Raw genomic sequence first — 17,377 nt, forward strand, 5'->3', positions numbered from 1 at the left:
TGTAAGTCCAATGCTAAAATTCAGTAATTGCCTAAGAATAAGAGGCAAAAGAAGGCTGCCTGCAAAACCCTGGGAAGTGTTACATTAGAATCAATTGGCAACACACATGACTTTAGGGGCAAGAGAACTTGAAAGATCTACATGTTAGCCTGAGAGAGTCCCTAGTTTTGAAATACCCAATATGAGTGGACAGACATTTCAGGAACTACCCTGGTATGACAATCCAGGCCTCAGATCCCACTTCAACCACACTTTCAAATACGTAGAAATTCATTGCATGATCACCTCTGAGCTAAGTTGTTACTTTGTTGCTTCAGAAATCAGCAGCAGGTCTAAAGAGAGGGTAAAAATATTGTGACTGCAAAGCAAATTCCTTATTTTTCTTAATCCTATCAATAGCCTACTGAACTAAGTATCAATGTCATTATTTTAGAGTGAAGGTACTGAGTTTAGAGTGACTGTTCCACCATCATAGAACCAGTCAGAGTCAGATCTATCAGATGAGAAATCCTCTCCTCTCCCCTCTGTTCCATGGGGTAATACGTATTTAGGGGACAGTGGCAAAGTGATACTCCACAGGAGACTGATTTCTCATTGCAGAGAAACAATTTCTTTGGGGCCAGAGTAAGCAGTCATGTGGGAAAAGTTCTTCCCTTGGATATAATGGAAAGCATGCATCCACAGCTTTCTCAGAACCCCAAAACCCTCTGAGAGAAGGAGAGCCAAAGACCCTCACCTTCCAGATACGGATTACACAGAAAAATGTACCACTTGCCTGACAGTGATATTAATGTATGTTTTCCCATTTCTCTCACTCCTCTGACAAGATGTAGTGTTACAGAGAACAAAATTAACACACTGGGAGGCTTTGTCATTAAAGAAATACAAGCTCACTTTGATTATTGCTGGCAAGAGAGCAGAGTGTGTGGCGCAAACACCAGTCCTATTCTCAAAACTAATATTCCTGCAGACAGCACAGCTCTGTCTCAGAGTATCTTGAACTGTGAGACAGGGGTGTAATTTTTCAAATCTAGAGGGACAAAATGATTTTCAGGCTAGGTACTTAAAGGTATAGCCAGCCATAGATCACAATGAGCACAGCTGTCAATGTTGCCATAATCATTAAAAAAAAAAAAGGAAACATGAGAGAGGAAGGAGGAAATCACAAGAAGAAGTGTTTCTAGCTATATTTGTATGAACAGAATATGTTATTTGTGAGACTGAGAGAGACACTTAAGTAGAAGAGTAAAAATAAGATGTATTTATTTGAAAGGAGTTATCAAATGTAATCAGGCAATTTACTGAAAGAATTTTAAAACTCTTAACTTTATTGTTGCAATTGTTGCCCGCCTTTGCATTCCAATTAAGGTGTTACTGTTTTAGTTAATTTTTAAAATTTACTTATATTTTCTGTTTTGGTATTTGATTAGAATCTGTTGATTATGGAAAAGTAGGTCTTAGACCAGGAATCAAAGATCCAGGCTCTAGTGCATATATTTTCCTCACTTATTTGTTACTATTTGATAAATTATGCCATACCTGAAGCCTCCATTTCCTCATCTGAAAATAGAAAGAATAATAGTATCTATGTTGACAACCCCACATAGATTTGTGAATATCAAAAGGAAGAATTAATGAGAAAGCATATTAGAAGCACAAGATTTGGCCTTCCCAAAGCTGTAAATGTCTCAGTAAGAACCAGGTTAATGAAACTACATTGATATCTGGCAGAGGAGAGGAGATATGGGGGAGGACAAGATGTAAAAAAGCTGTACATTCTCTCAGAAATGGAACATAGGTTTTGTTTTGCCACCAGAAATAGAAAAATCACTTTGTTCATCTGAAATGTGATTCACTGGTCCATGGCTTGAGGAGACATAAGCTTTTGGCTACATCACATAAAATATAAAATAAAGATAAACAATTCATATAATTGACTCAATTGTCCCACAAACCAGTGTGATGTTTAGTCTTTAAGGGAATAGGTAATTACACCCATAACAAAACAGTTGAATTTGAAAAATACTCTGAAAGGATATAACAAAAGGAGAGATTCAAAGGAAGCTTTATGTCCATAAAATAAAACATTTCAGATTCCTGAGAGGGAAAAAAAAATGATCTCTTATAAAAATGACCAAACAATGGAGAACAATGATTATAAGACAAGTACTATTAAATTCTGGACAGCATAATTGTAATTAAAATTAAGAATTTGTGAATCTTCATCAACTAGTGGAAAGAAGTATGTGAAGACAGAACTCAAATCTAAAGAATCAGGTCCTAGGACCAGCGTCTGGCAGAATGGGTGGGACACCATGAACCCTGTGAATATGTCAGCCCAGGGAATAATAATGCTGTTTTATAAATGAGTAAAAAATTTTTCAATAGTTTAATTTGTATAAGGTCACAAAGAGAAAATTTTTAAAATAACTCTTAAGACCAGAGTCTTCAGTTGAGCTCCATGGGAAAGGCTTCAATTTAGATTATTACGCTGCTGTAAAAACATGAATACTTTAAAAACAACTTATGAAAATGATGCAACCAACTGATTGACTATGTTCTGTCAAACACCTAAGGCTTTTCAGATGGAAATGTTAGTCATCAAAGTGGATTTCCAGGGCCATTTTAACACATACCTATTGCCAAGTAAACAGTAAAATTGGGACTCATTTCATATCAATAAAGAAAGAAACAAGGATTTACATAAACTGACCATATATATCCAGAATATTGGGCAAGAAAACAGCCAGAGGGGAGTAGGTTTTTCTCTTTAAAACAGACTACATTTTCTGGAGATTAATCCTTTGTCAGTTGCTTCATTTGCAAATATTTTCTCCCATTCTGAGGGTTGTCTATTGGTCTTGTTTATGGTTTGCTTTGCTGTGCAAAAGCTTTTAAGTTTCATTAGCTCCCATTTGTTTATTTTTGTTTTTATTTCCATTTCTCTAGGAGGTGGGTCCAAAAGGATCTTGCTGTGATTTATGTCATAGAGGGTTCTGCCTATGCTTTCCTCTAAGGGTTTGTTAGTGTCTAGCCTTACATTTAGGTCTTTAATCCATTTTGAGTTTATTTTTGTGTATGGTGTTAGGGAGTGTTCCAATTTCATTCTTTTACATGTAGCTGTCCAGTTTTCCCAGCAACACTTACTGAAGAGGCTGTCTTTACTCCACTGTATATTCTTGCCTCTTTTATCAAAGATAAGGTGACCATATGTGTGTGGGTTTATCTCTGGGCTTTCTATCTTGTTCCATTGATCCATATTTCTGTTTTTGTGCCAGTACCACACTGTCTTGATTACTGTAGCTTTGTAGTATAGTCTGAAGTCAGGGAGCCTGATTCCTCCAGCTCCTTTTTTCTTTCTCAAGATTGCTTTGGCTATTTGGGGTCTTTTGGGTTTCCATACAAATTGTGAAATTTTTTATTCTACTTCTGTGAAAAATGCCATTGGTAGTTTGACAGAGATTGCAATGAATCTGTAGATTTACAAGCAGCTCATGCAGAGCTCAATATCAAAAAAACAAACAACCCAATTCAAAAATGGACAGAAGACCTAAATAGACATTCCTCCAAAAAAGATATACAGATTGCAAAAAAACACATGAAAGAATGCTCAGCATCATTAATCATTAGAGAAATTCAAATCAAAACTATAATGAGATTTCATCTCACACTGGTCAGAATGGCCATCATCAAAAAATCTACAAACAATACATGCTAGAGAGTGTGTGAAGAAAAGGGAACCCTCTTGCACTGTTGGTGGGAATATAAATTGATACAGCCACTATGGAGAACAGTATGGAGATTCCTTAAAAAACTAAAAATAGAACTCCCATATGACCCAGCAATCCCACTACTGTGCATATACCCTGAAACCATAATTCAAAAATAGTCATGTACCAAAATGTTCATTGCAAATCTATTTACAATAGCCAGGACATGAAAGCAACCTAAGTGTCCATCAACAGATGAATGGATAAAGCAGATGTGGCACATATATACAATGGAATATTACTCAGTCATAAAAAGAAATGAAAATGAGTTATTTGTAGAGAGGAGGATGGACCTAGAGTGTGTCATACAGAGTGAAGTCAGTCAGAAAGAGCAAAACAAATACTGTATGCTAACACACATATATGGAATAATAATAATAATAAAAGTTCTGAAGAACCTAGGGGCAAGATGGGAAATAAAGACACAGACCTACTAGAGAATGGACTTAAGGATATGGGGAGGGGGTAGGGTAAGCTGGGAAAAAGTGAGAGAGTGGCATGGACATATATACACTACCAAACGTGAAAGAGATAGCTAGTGGGAAGCAGCCACATAGCACAGGGAGATCAGCTCGGTGCTTTGTGACCACCTAGAGGGGTGGGATAGGGAGGGTGGGAGGCAGGGAGAGAGACGCAAGAGGGAAGAGATATGGGAACATATGTATATGTATAACTGATTCACTTTGTTATAAAGCAGAAACTAACACACCATTGTAAAGGAATTATACTCCAGTAAAGGTGTTAAAAAAAGAAAAAATAGGGCTTCCCTGGTGGCGCAGTGGTTGAGAGTCCACCTGCCAATGCAAGGGACACGGGTTCATGCCCCGGTCCGGGAAGGTCCCACATGCCGCGGAGCAGCTGGGCCCGTGAGCCATGGCCTCTGAGCCTGTGCGTCCGGAGCCTGTGCTCCGCAACGGGAGAGGCCACAGCACTGAGAGGCCCATGTACTGAAAAAAAAAAAAAAAGAAAGAAAGAAAAGAAAAAATAAATAAATAAAAGTAAAATAAAATAAAATAGACTACATTTTCTGAGCCCTCAAACAGTATCCCTTGAACAATATTTAGCTCAATATGTTGATTTCTCAGATTCTGCCTGCTCAGGTAATGGGTTTGAAATTTAAGTAATTCTAAAGTCATATGTAAAACTGTAACTTTATTCCTTTAAAACTGAAATTAAGTTAAATCTCAATTCCCATTTCCAATAATGATAGAAAGCTGAGCAACTGGAGTCAAATCAGTCTCTTTCCATTTATACACTTACAGTCTCAGAGGAATCACCTCTTCCCCTTTGCATTCTCTCTGAAATGAAGCTAAATTCACAGTGAGCAGAAGTTTTACATTTTGATAAATTTCAATGTATCAAATTTTGCTTTTCTGTTTAGTGTTTCTGGCGTCATTTCTAAAAAATCTTTGCCTATCCCAAGGTCATGAAGATAATAACCATTTTTTATTTTAGAAAACAGATTTTATGTTTAGATCTATGATTCATCTTGAATTAATTTTTGTGTGTGGTGTGAGGTATGAACCAATGTTCAATTTTTTCCAATGCATTTATTCAGTTGTTTTGACGCCATTTGTTATAAAGACTCTAAATTCCCTACTAAGTCACCTGAGCATCTTTGCCAAAAATCAATTGACTCTATATATGTGGGTCTATATCTAGATTCTCTATTCTGTTTTTTGTTGTTGTCATATAAGTCTGTTCTTACATAAATATCACACTTTCTGAATTACAACAGCTTTGTGGTAAGATGTGAATTCAGGTAGTTTAAATATTCTAACTTTGTTCTTCTTTCCAAGATATCTCATGGGCTGTTTTATACATTTGTATTCCGATATATGTTTTCTAATCAATTCAATTTCTAAACTACTTAATTAAAAAATATATCTATTGGGAATTGTTAAATTCATAAATCAACCAGAGGAAATATCTACAATATTGACTCCTCCAAGCCATCATCATGACATATTTCACTGTTAACTTAGGGCTTCTTTAATTGCCCTAAGACATGTCCCATAGGTTTCAGTGTAGATGTCATGTAGTATTTATTTATAAATATTTCATATATGTGTGTGTGTGTGTATACACACACACACAGTTAACCCTTGAACAACTGGGTTTGCACTGCGCATGTCCACTTATGCACAGATTTTTTTCAATAGTAAATACTACTGTATTACATTGTCCATGGTTGGTTGAATCTGAGGATGAGGAGGAACTTTGCATACAGAGGGCCAACTATAGGTTATACATGGATTTTCGACTGTGTAGAGGGTCACAGCCTTGACCCCTGCATTGTTCAATGGCCAAATGTATATATATAATTTTTTCTAAAGCTTTTGAGAGAAATTTGTTGACATGATACCTCTTTACCACCGAATGCTTTATTCAGAGTACATTTCCTAAAGTAGAAATAACTAAAGTACTATTATCAAAATCATGAAATTAATAATGATATAATATTCAAATCTTGTTAAGCTCAATTGTGTCCTTCATAGTAAAATCAAATTCTGGATCAAGTGTTTTGTTCAGTTGTTACTTCTCTTTAGTCCTTTTAATCTAGAACAGAGCTGACTAATGTAACTTATGTGATGATAAAGGTGCTGTATATCAGCATGGTCCAATAAGGTAAGCTCTACTTACATGTAACGATTGAACACTTGAAGTATGGGTAGTATCACTAAGAAATTGATTTTTAAAATTTTATTCAATTTTTATTAATTAATTTTAAATTTAAATAGCCTTGTGTGACTGCCAGCTTCTGTATTCAACAGTGAAAATTTGTAAAACAATTCTTCTGTCTTTCTTGTCTTTCATGTTCTTGATATAGGACCAGTATTTCATAGAAGGTCCCTTGGGCTTCCCTGGTGGTGCAGTGGTTAAGAGTCCACCTGCCGATGCAGGGGACATGGGTTCGTGCCCCGGTCCAGGAAGATCCCACATGCCGTGGATCGGCTGGGCCCGTGAGCCATGGCCGTTGAGCCTGCACGTCCGGAGCCTGTGCTCCACAACGGGAGAGGCCACAACAGTGAGAGGCCCGCCTACTGCGAAAAAAAAAAAAAAAAACATAGAAGGTCCCTTATTTTGGGTTTGTCAGTGTTTCTTCATGACTAGATTTGAATTGTGGAATTTTGGGCAGTAAAACTTCAGAAGTGATGTTGTGTTCTTCTCAGTGCATCATATCAGGAGTCCAAAGATGTTGATTTGTTGCATTACCTATGATGTTCGTTTTGATTACTTAGTTGACATGGATCCTTGCCAGGTTTCTCCACTATTAAGTAAATAGATTTCCCTTTGTAATTAAAAAGTGTTTTGTGGGGAGATTTTACTCATCCAACTTTTACACATTATTTTAGCATTTATTAATGATTCTTGTCTAGGTCAGTTATTACCATGATTTTGAAAATACTCCTCCTAAAGTTTCTAATTACCCTCTCTGCTCAAGGATTAGTTCAATACAAGCTACTCTACCATCTTCAAAACCAGACCCCTGGATTATCATTTTAAACATGAATTCTCTTGGTCTAGAATAATTCCTGAAGAAGGAGATCAAATTGAATAGGTTAAATGTGAGCATACATTAAAATATATAAATGGAACATATAACAGAAGTCAAAGCTATGTTGGTAGTACTATTAAAATGAGAAAAATAATTTTATTTTACTATAATGTATTTTTATCATTAATTATAATCATTCTGCATTGAATACTACCTAAGCACTTACCAGTTGATATTTGTGTTTTACACATGACTCTCCTATTTAATCCTTATTATAACCCAATAAGGTAAGTGCTATTATAATCATTTGAAAAATGAGGAACCAGAGGCTTAGAGATTGGTAATATCTTGGATTATACACCTAAGTAGTAGAATCAGTACTGTCTCTCTGACTGTGAATGTAAGCATGTGAATGTAATTCATTGTTGGTTTTATTGGGACTTTTCAACTTTGTTCTAAAAACTTAAGCCTGGAAGAACCAATGTTCCATTATGAAGGTATCCAGTTAGTTGGTTCCAGGTCACCAAGCAAGCATCTGTGTTGTCATTTAATCTGTGTGGACAGCATATTCAAAAATAGAATTTAAGAGCTATTGTTATAATAAAAAGAAGCCATAGGGAGAGATATATCTGAAGGAAATAACTAGAAAAGAGAAATATTTAAGTTTTGCATATAAATTCAATTCTTTCAAGCAGATCCTTTTCTTTTTGTTTTTGTTTTTAACATCTTTATTGGAGTACAATTGCTTTACAATGGTGTGTTAGTTTCTGCTTTAAAACAAAGTGAATCAGCTGTACATATACATATATCCCCATATCTCCTCCCTCTTGTGTCTCCCTCCCATCCTGCCTATCTCACCCCTCTAGGTGGTCACAAAGCACTGAGCTGATCTCCCTGTGAGATGCAGCTGCTTCCCACTAGCTATCTATTTATCTATTTTACATTTGGTATTGTATATATGTCCATGCCACTCTCTCACTTCATCCCAGCTTGCCCTTCCCCCTCCCCATGTCCTCAAGTCCATTCTCTACATCTGCATCTTTATTCCTGTCCACGCAGATCCTTTTCTTGAAGGATGAAGTTTGAAAAGCATAATGAGATCCCTGGTTTCTCCATTGGGCCAGGTCAGGCACATCAAGAGGAACAAGATTACTTTCTGCTCATGTCACTCCTAAGATATTTGCATTGTCCAAGGCATTGATGTTGGCTACTAAGATAACTGAAGAGAGTGGAAAAATATATTTACCAGAAATTTCCAAAGGACTAATACAATTCCCAATTTTATTCAAGAACCAATTATATATTTGTATGGTTGTAAATATTATAAATTATAGATCTTACCACTGAGAGGATTTCAGTCAAATGGAGAAGATATAGAAGTATGAGATGCTCACTGATATTAAAGAACCTAGGTTAACAAGGTAAAATTTATTACCCAGCAGTATACAGTAAGACAGATATATTATGTAAGCAGGGAAAGCTAGAAATGAAGAGGAGCCAAATGAAGAGGAGCCAGGTGCAATGCAGTCTATGGTGGTCTGGGAAGCTTTGCAATAGAAATGGCATGATGATGTTGAACAGTTTATCATTTGTAGTTGTCATTATGCCTAAAGCATTGATAAGATGAGGTGAGCTCCAGAAAGGTGAGATGCTGTGCATCACTTTATATTCTATCCAAGAAAGCAAACAATGAATTGCAAGAAAATATGAGTTGTTTTTACAGAGACAACCTTGAAATGTTTTATTTTATTAAAAAGGGGAATCATCCATATGCTTAACTCTTTATAGTGACAATTGACTTGTGACACACCTCACATTTCCTCCATGTGTCTCAACATTACAGTCAAGGAAAGGTGGCCTAATGACCACCTAACAATTCTTCCAATTTGAGCATTTCCTAAGTCGTTGATTAAATGACTGACTATATGAACATGCCACAAGAAGTAGTTGACTACATGCCATGGGACATCACTCTTACCTTTTCAGAATTAAATATTTTAGCTCATAAAGCCATTTGGCAATAGAAGGGTTACCTATTAGCAAAATTAAAAATGGAAATCAGCATCAAGAGAGGCAACAAAAATGTTGTGTCAGAGTCCTGGAAGTCACCCTAGGTGGATAGAGCTAGAATCATACCTCAGTGGAAAGAGGAACACTAGGCAGAATTCAGTCTCTTTGTCCAACAGGGTAAAACTCAAAAGAGTAATACAATAAACTTTTAGACAAAGGGCTCAGCTGTGGTGTTACCCAGGAACAGTATGATGGTGATGGTGAGAGATACAAGGGTTATAGTTGGTGAGAGAAGAATCATGATGTATATAATTGCAGAAAGGTTATTTTCTGCCCAAACTCCTAGCACAGAGTTCTGTGAACATGAATGTTGTTAAAATCTTGATGACACAGGTAACCATTATATTAAGAAAACAAAATTTATCAACTATAATCAAAAGTCCACTTATCAATGCCATTTTTCACAGAATTAGAACAAAAAAGTTTTAATTTTTGGAAGCACAAAAGAACCCAAATAGCCAAAACAACCTTGAGAAAGAAGAATGGAGCTGGAGGAATCATACTCCCTGACTTCACACTATACTACAAAGCTACAGTTATCAAAACAGCATGGTACTGGCACAAAAACAGACACATAGATCAATGGAACAGGATAGAAAGCCCAGAAATAAATGCATCCGCTTATGATTAATTAATCTATGACAAAGGAGGAAAGAATATACAATGGAGAAAAGGCAAACTCTTTAATAAGTAGTGCTGGGAAAACTGGACAGCTTCATGTAAAAGAATGAAATTAGAACATTCTCTAACATCATAGACAAAAATAAACCCAAAATGGATGAAAGAACTAAATGTAAGACTGGATACTATAAAAAGCTTAGAGGAAAACATAGGCAGAACACTCTTTAATATAAAACATAGCTATATTTTTTGAATAATTCTCTTAGAGTAACAGAAACAAAAGCAAAAATAAACAAATGAGGCCCAATTAAACTTAAAAGTTTTGCACAGCCAAAGAGGCAACAGAATGAAAACATTTTAAAAATTGAAAAAACAACCTACTGAAGGAGAGAAAATATTTGCAAACATGTGACTGAAAAGAGATTATTTCTAACTATACAAGCAGCTTATACAGCTTAATATCAAAAAAAGAAAAACCTAATCAAAAAATGATCATAGGGCTTCCCTGGTGGTGTAGTCGTTGAGAGTCTGCCTGCCAATGCAGGGGACATGGGTTCGTGCCCTGGTCTGGGAGGATCCTGCATGCCACAGGGCGGCTGGGCCCATGAACCATGGCCACTGGGCCTGTGCGTCCAGAGCCTGTGTTCCACAACAGGAGAGGCCACAGCAGTGAGAGGCCCATGTACTGCAAAAAAAAAAAAAAATGATCATAAGACCTAAATAGACATTTCTGCAAAGAAGACATGCAGGTGGACAACAAGCACATGAAAAAATTCTCAACATTGCTGATTGTTAGAGAAATGCAAATCAAAACCACAATGAGCTATAGCCTCACACCAGTCAGAAAGGCCATCATTAAAAATAAATTCTGGAGAGAGTGTGAAGAAAAAGGAATCCTCCTACACTGCTGGTGGGAATGTAAACTGGTACATCCACAACGGAGAAAAATATGGAGGCTCCTTAAAAAAATAAAAATACCATATGATCCAGCAATTCCAATCCTGGGCATATATTGTATAAACCATAATTTGAAAAGATACATGTGGAGGACCTTCAACATAGTGGAGGAGTAAGACGTGGAGATCACCTTCCTCCCCACAAATATATCAAAAATACATCGACATGTGGAACAACTCCTACAGAACACCTAATGAACTCTGGCAGAAGACCTCAGACTTCCCAAAAGGCAAGAAAACCCCCACGTACCTGGGTAGGGCAAAAGAAAAAAGAAAACATAAAGACAAAAGAATAAGGATGAGACATGCACCTCTGGGAGGGAGCTGTGGAGGAGGAAAAGTTTCTACACACTAGGAAACCCCTTCACTGGTGGAGACAGGGGCTGGGCAGGGGGGAAGCTTTAGAGGCACGGAGGAGAGCACAGCAACAGGGGATCAGAGAACAAAGTGGAGAGATTTCCACACAGAAGATAGGTGCCGACTGGCACTCACCAGCCTGAGAGGCTTGTCTGCTCACCTGCCAGGGCGGGTGGGGGATGAGAGCTGAGGCTCAGGATTTGGAGGTAAGATCTCAGGGAGAGGACTAAGACTGGCTGTGTGAACACAGCCTAAAGGGGGCTAGTGCACCACAGCTAGCTGAGAAGGAGTCTGGGGAAACCTCTGGACCTGCCTAGGAGGCAAGAGACCATTGTTTCAGAATGTGCAAGGAGAGGGGATTCCTTCCCTGTCTGCCAACAGAAGTCAGAACACCGCCTAAATGAGCTCCAGAGATGAGTGTGAGCTGAGGCTATCAGGTCAGACTCCAGAGACAGACATGAAATGCTAACGCTGCTGCTACAGCCACCAAGAATCCTGTGTGCAAGCACAAGTCACTATCCACAAGCCCCCAGTCCCACCCCAAGATCCTGTGCTGCCAGTACCTTCCAGGGTCCCATGATTCAGGGACAACTTCCCCGGGAGAACACATGGCGCACCTAAGGCTGTTGCTATGTCACTCCAGCTTCTGCCACCACAGGCTCAACCTGCATTCCAATTATCACTACCATACCCCTCCCTCCACACAGCCTGAGTGAACCAGAGCTCCCTAATCAGCTGCTGCTTTAACCCCACCCTGTCTGGGCGGGAACAAAAGCCTGAGGGCAACCTACACACAGAGGTGGGCCAAAACCACAACTGAACCCCTGGAGTTGTGTAAACAAAGAAGAGAAATGGAAATTGCTCCATGCAGTCTCAGGAGCAGCAGATTAAATACCCACAATCAACTTGAGGTACTCTGCAACTGTGGAATACGTGAACAGACAACAAATCAAGCCAAATTTGAGGCAGTGGACTTTGGGAGCAACTGTAGACTTCGGGTTTGCTTTCTGTGACTGACTTGTTTCTGATTTTTATGTTTATCTTAGGATATTTTTTTAGCACTTGTTACCATTGGTGGATTTGTTCAGTGGTTTCTTTGCTTTTTTTTTTTTACTTTTTTAATTTTAATATTTTTTTCATTTAAAAATTTTTATTTTACTTTATTTTTTCTTTCATTTTTTTCCTCCCTTTTCTTCTGAGCAGTGTGGCTGACAGGGTCTTGGTGCTCTGGCCTGGTGTAAGCCCTGAGTCTCTGAGGTGGGAGAACCAAGTTCAAGACATTGGACCACGAGAGAACTCCTGGCCCCACGTTATATCAACTGGCGAGAGTTCTCCCAGAGACCTCCACCTCAACGCTGAGACCCAGCTCCACCCAATGGCCAGCAAGCTTGAGTGTTGGATGCCCCATGCTACACAACTAGCAAGACAAGAACAAAACGCCACCCATTAGGAGAGAGGCTGCCTAAAGTAATACTAAGTTCACAGACACCTCAAAATGCACCATGGGATGCAGCCCTGCCCACCAGATAGACAAGATCCAGACCCACACAATAGAGCACAGGCACAAGTCCCCTCCACCAGAAAGCCTAAACAAGCCACTAAACCAAACTTACCTACTGGGGGCAGACACCAAAAACAACAGGAACTGTAAACCTGCAGCCTGCAAAAAGGAAAACCCAAACACAGTAAGTTAAGCAAAATGAGAAGAAAGAGAAGTATGTAGCAGATGAAAGAGCAAGGAAAAAACCCACCAGACCAAACAAATGAAGAGGAGATAGGCAGTCTACATGAAAAAGAAATCAAAGAAATGATAGAAAACACGATACAACATCTTGGAAATAGAATGGAGAAAATAAAAGAAACATTAAACAAGGACCTAGAAGAAATAAAGAGAAACAAACAAGGATGAAAAACTCAATAAATGAAATTAAAAATTCTCTAGAAGGAATCAGTAGCAGAATAACTGAGGCAGAAGAACGGATAAGTGACCTGGAAGATAAAATAGTGGAAATAGGGCTTCCCTGGTGGTGCAGTGGTTGAGAGTCCACCTGCCAATGCAGGGGACATGTTTTCGTGCCCCAGTCTGGGAATATCTCACATGCCGCGGAGCAGCTGGGCCACTGAGCCTGCATGTCCGGACCCTGTGCTCCGCAGCTGGAGAAACCACAACAGTGAGAGACCTGCATACTGCAAAAAAAAAAAAAAAAAAATAGTGGAAATAACTAACGCAAAACAGAATAAACAAAAATGAATAAAAAGAATTGAGAACAGTCTCAGAGACCTCTGGGACAACATTAAATGCACCAACATTCGAATTATAGGGGTTCAAGAAGAGGAAGGGAAAAAGGAAGTGACTCAGAAAATATTGGAAGAGATTATAGTTGAAAACTTCCCTAACATGGGAAAGGAAATAATCAATCAAGTCCAGGAAGCACAGAGAGTCCTATACAGGATAAATCCAAGGAGAAACATGCCAAGACACATATTAATCAAACTATCAAAAATTAAATACAAAGAAAAATAATTAAAATCAGCATAGGAAAAGCAACAAATAAAATACAAGGGAATCCCCATACAGTTAACAGCTGACCTTTCAGCAGACACACTGCAAGCCAGAAGGTAGTGGAAGGATATATTTAAAGTGATGAAAGGGAAAAACCTACAACCAAGATTACTCTACCCAAAAAGGACCTCATTCAGATTTGAGAGAAAAATTGAAACCTTTACAGACGAGCAAAAGTCAAGGCAATTCAGCACCATCAAACCAGCTTTAAAACAGATGCAAAAGGAACTATCTAGACAGGAAACACAGAGAAGGAAAAGATCTACAATAACAAACCCAAAACAATTAAGAATATGGTAATAGGAACATACATATCAATAACTACCTTAAATGTAAATGTATTAAATGCTCCAACAAAAAGACATAGACTGGCTGAATGGATACAAAAAGAAGATCCATATATATGCTGTCTACAAGAGACTCACTTCAGACCTAGGGACACATACAGACTGAAGGTGAGGGGATGGAAAAAGATATTCCATGCAAATGGAAATCAAAAGAAAGCTGGAGTAGCAATTCTTATATCAGACAAAATAGACTTTAAAATAAAGACTATTAGAAGAGACAAAGAAGGACACTACATAATGATCAAGGGATCGATCCAAGAAGAAGATATAACAATTGTAAATATTTATGCACCCAACATAGGAGCACCTCAATACATAAGGCAAATACTAACAGCCATAAAAGGGGAAATCGACAGTAACACAATCATAGTAGGAGACTTTAACACCCCACTTTCACCAATGGACAGATCATCCAAAATGAAAATAAATAAAGAAACACAAGCTTTAAATGATACATTAAACAAGATGGACTTAATAGATATTTATAGGACATTCCATCCAAAAACAACAGAATACACATTTTTCTCAAGTGCTCATGGAACATTCTCCAGGATAGATCATATCTTGGGTCACAAATCAAGCCTTGGTAAATTTAAGAAAATTGAAATTGTATCAAGTATCTTTTCTGACCACAATGCTATGAGACTAGACATCAATTACAGGAAAAGATCTGTAAAAAATACAAACACATGAAGGCTAAACAATACACTACTCAATAATGAAGTGATCACTGAAGAAATCAAAGAGGAAATAAAAAAATACCTAGAAACAAATGACAATGGAGACACGACGAGCCAAAACCTATGGGACGCAGCAAAAGCAGTTCTAAGGGGGAAGGTTATAGCAATACAATCCCACCTTAAGAAACAGGAAACATATCGAGTAAACAACCTGACCCTGCACCTAAAGCAATTAGAGAAAGAAGAACAAAACACCCCCAAAGTTAGCAGAAGGAAGGAAATCATAAAGATCAGATCAGAAATAAAGGAAAAAGAAATGAAGGAAATGAAAACAAACATCAATAAAACTAAAAGCCGGTTCTTTGAGAAGATAAACAAAATTGATAAACCATTAGCCAGACTCATCAAGAAAAAAAGGGAGAAGACTCAAATCAATAGAATTAGAAATGAAAAAGGAGAAGTAACAACTGACACTGCAGAAATACAAAAGATCATGAGAGATTACTATAAGCAACTCTATGCCAATAAAATGGACAACCTGGAAGAAATGGACAAATTCTTAGAAATGCACAACCTGCCAAGACTGACTCAGGAAGAAATAGAAAATATGAATAGACCAATCACAAGCAATGAAATTGAAACTGTGATTAAAAATCTTTCAACAAACAAAAGCCCAACATCAGATGGCTTTACAGGTGAATTCTATCAAACATTTAGAGAAGAGCTAACACCTATCCTTCTCAAACTCATCCAAAATATAGCAGAGGGAGGAGCACTACCAAACTCATTCTATGAGGCCACCATCACCTTAATACCAAAACCAGGCAAGGATGTCACAAAGAAAGAAAACAACAGGCCAATATCACTGATGAACATAGATGCAAAAATCCTCAACAAAATACTAACAAACAGAATCCAACAGCACATTAAAAGGATCATACACCATGATCAAGTGGGGTTTATTCCAGGAATGCAAGGATTCTTCAATATATGCAAATCAATCAATGTGATACACCATATTAACAAATTGAAGAAGAAAAACAATATGATCATCTCAATAGATGCAGAGAAAGCTTTTTACAAAATTCAGCACCCATTTATGTTAAAAACCCTGCAGAAAGTAGGCATAGAGGGAACTTTCCTCAACATACTAAAGGCCATATATGACAAACCCACAGCCAACATCGTCCTCAATGGTGGAAAACTGAAACCATTTCCACTAAGATCAGGAACAAGACAAGGCTGCCCACTCTCACCACTCTTATTCAACTTAGTTTTGGAAGTTTTAGCCACAGCAATCAGAGAAGAAAGGGAAATAAAAGGAATCCAAATTGGAAAAGAAGAAGTAAAGCTGTCACTGTTTGCGGATGACATGATACTATACATAGAGAATCCTAAAGATGCTACCAGAAAACTCCTAGAGCTAATCAATGAATTTGGTAAAGTATCAGGATACAAAATTAATGCACAGAAATCTCTGGCATTCCTGTACACTAATGATGAAAAATCTGAAAATGAAATCAAGAAAACACTCCCATTTACCATTGCAACAAAAAGAATAAAATATCTAGGAATAAACCTACCTAAGGAGACAAAAGACCTGTATGCAGAAAATTATAAGACACTGATGAAAGAAATTAAAGATGATACGCATAGATGGAGAGATATATCATGCTCCTGGATTGGAAGAATCAACATTGTGAAAATGACTCTACTACCCAAAGCAATCTACAGATTCAATGCAATCCCTATCAAACTACCACTGGCATTTTTCACAGAATTGGAATAAAAAATTTCAAAATTTGTTTGGAAAAACAAAAGACCCCAAATAACCAAAGCAATCTTGTGAACGAAAAACGGAGCTGGAGGAATCAGGCTCCCTGACTTCAGACTATACTACAAAGCTACAGTAATCAACACAGTGTGGTACTGGCACAAAAACAGAAAGATAGATCAATGGAACAGGATAGAAAGCCCAGAGATACACCAACGCACATATCGTCAACTTATCTTTGATAAAGGAGGCAGGAATGTACAGTGGAGAAAGGACAGCCACTTCAATAAGTGGTGCTGGGAAAACTGGACAGGGACATGTAAAAGTTGGAGATTAGATCATTCCCTAACACCATACACAAAAATAAGCTCAAAATGGATTAAAAACCTAAATGTAAGGCCAGAAACTATCAAACTCTTAGAGGAAAACATAGGCAGAACACTCTATGACATAAATCACAGCAAGATCCTTTCCGACCCACCTCCTAGAGAAATAGAAATGAAAACAAAGATAAACAAATGGGACCTAATGAAACTTCAAAGCTTTTGCACAGCAAAGCAAACCATAAACAAGACCAAAAGACAACCCTCAGAATGGGAGAAAATATTTACAAATGAAGCAACTGACAAAGGATTAATCTCCAAAATTTATAAGCAGCTCATGCAGCTCAATAGCAAAAAAACAAAGAACCCAATCCAAAAATGGGCAGAAGACTTAAATAGGCATTTCTCCAAAGAAGA

The sequence above is a fragment of the Mesoplodon densirostris genome, chromosome 15 (assembly GCF_025265405.1).
Source record: "Mesoplodon densirostris isolate mMesDen1 chromosome 15, mMesDen1 primary haplotype, whole genome shotgun sequence".
In the NCBI taxonomy this organism is placed as follows: Eukaryota; Metazoa; Chordata; class Mammalia; order Artiodactyla; family Ziphiidae; genus Mesoplodon; species Mesoplodon densirostris.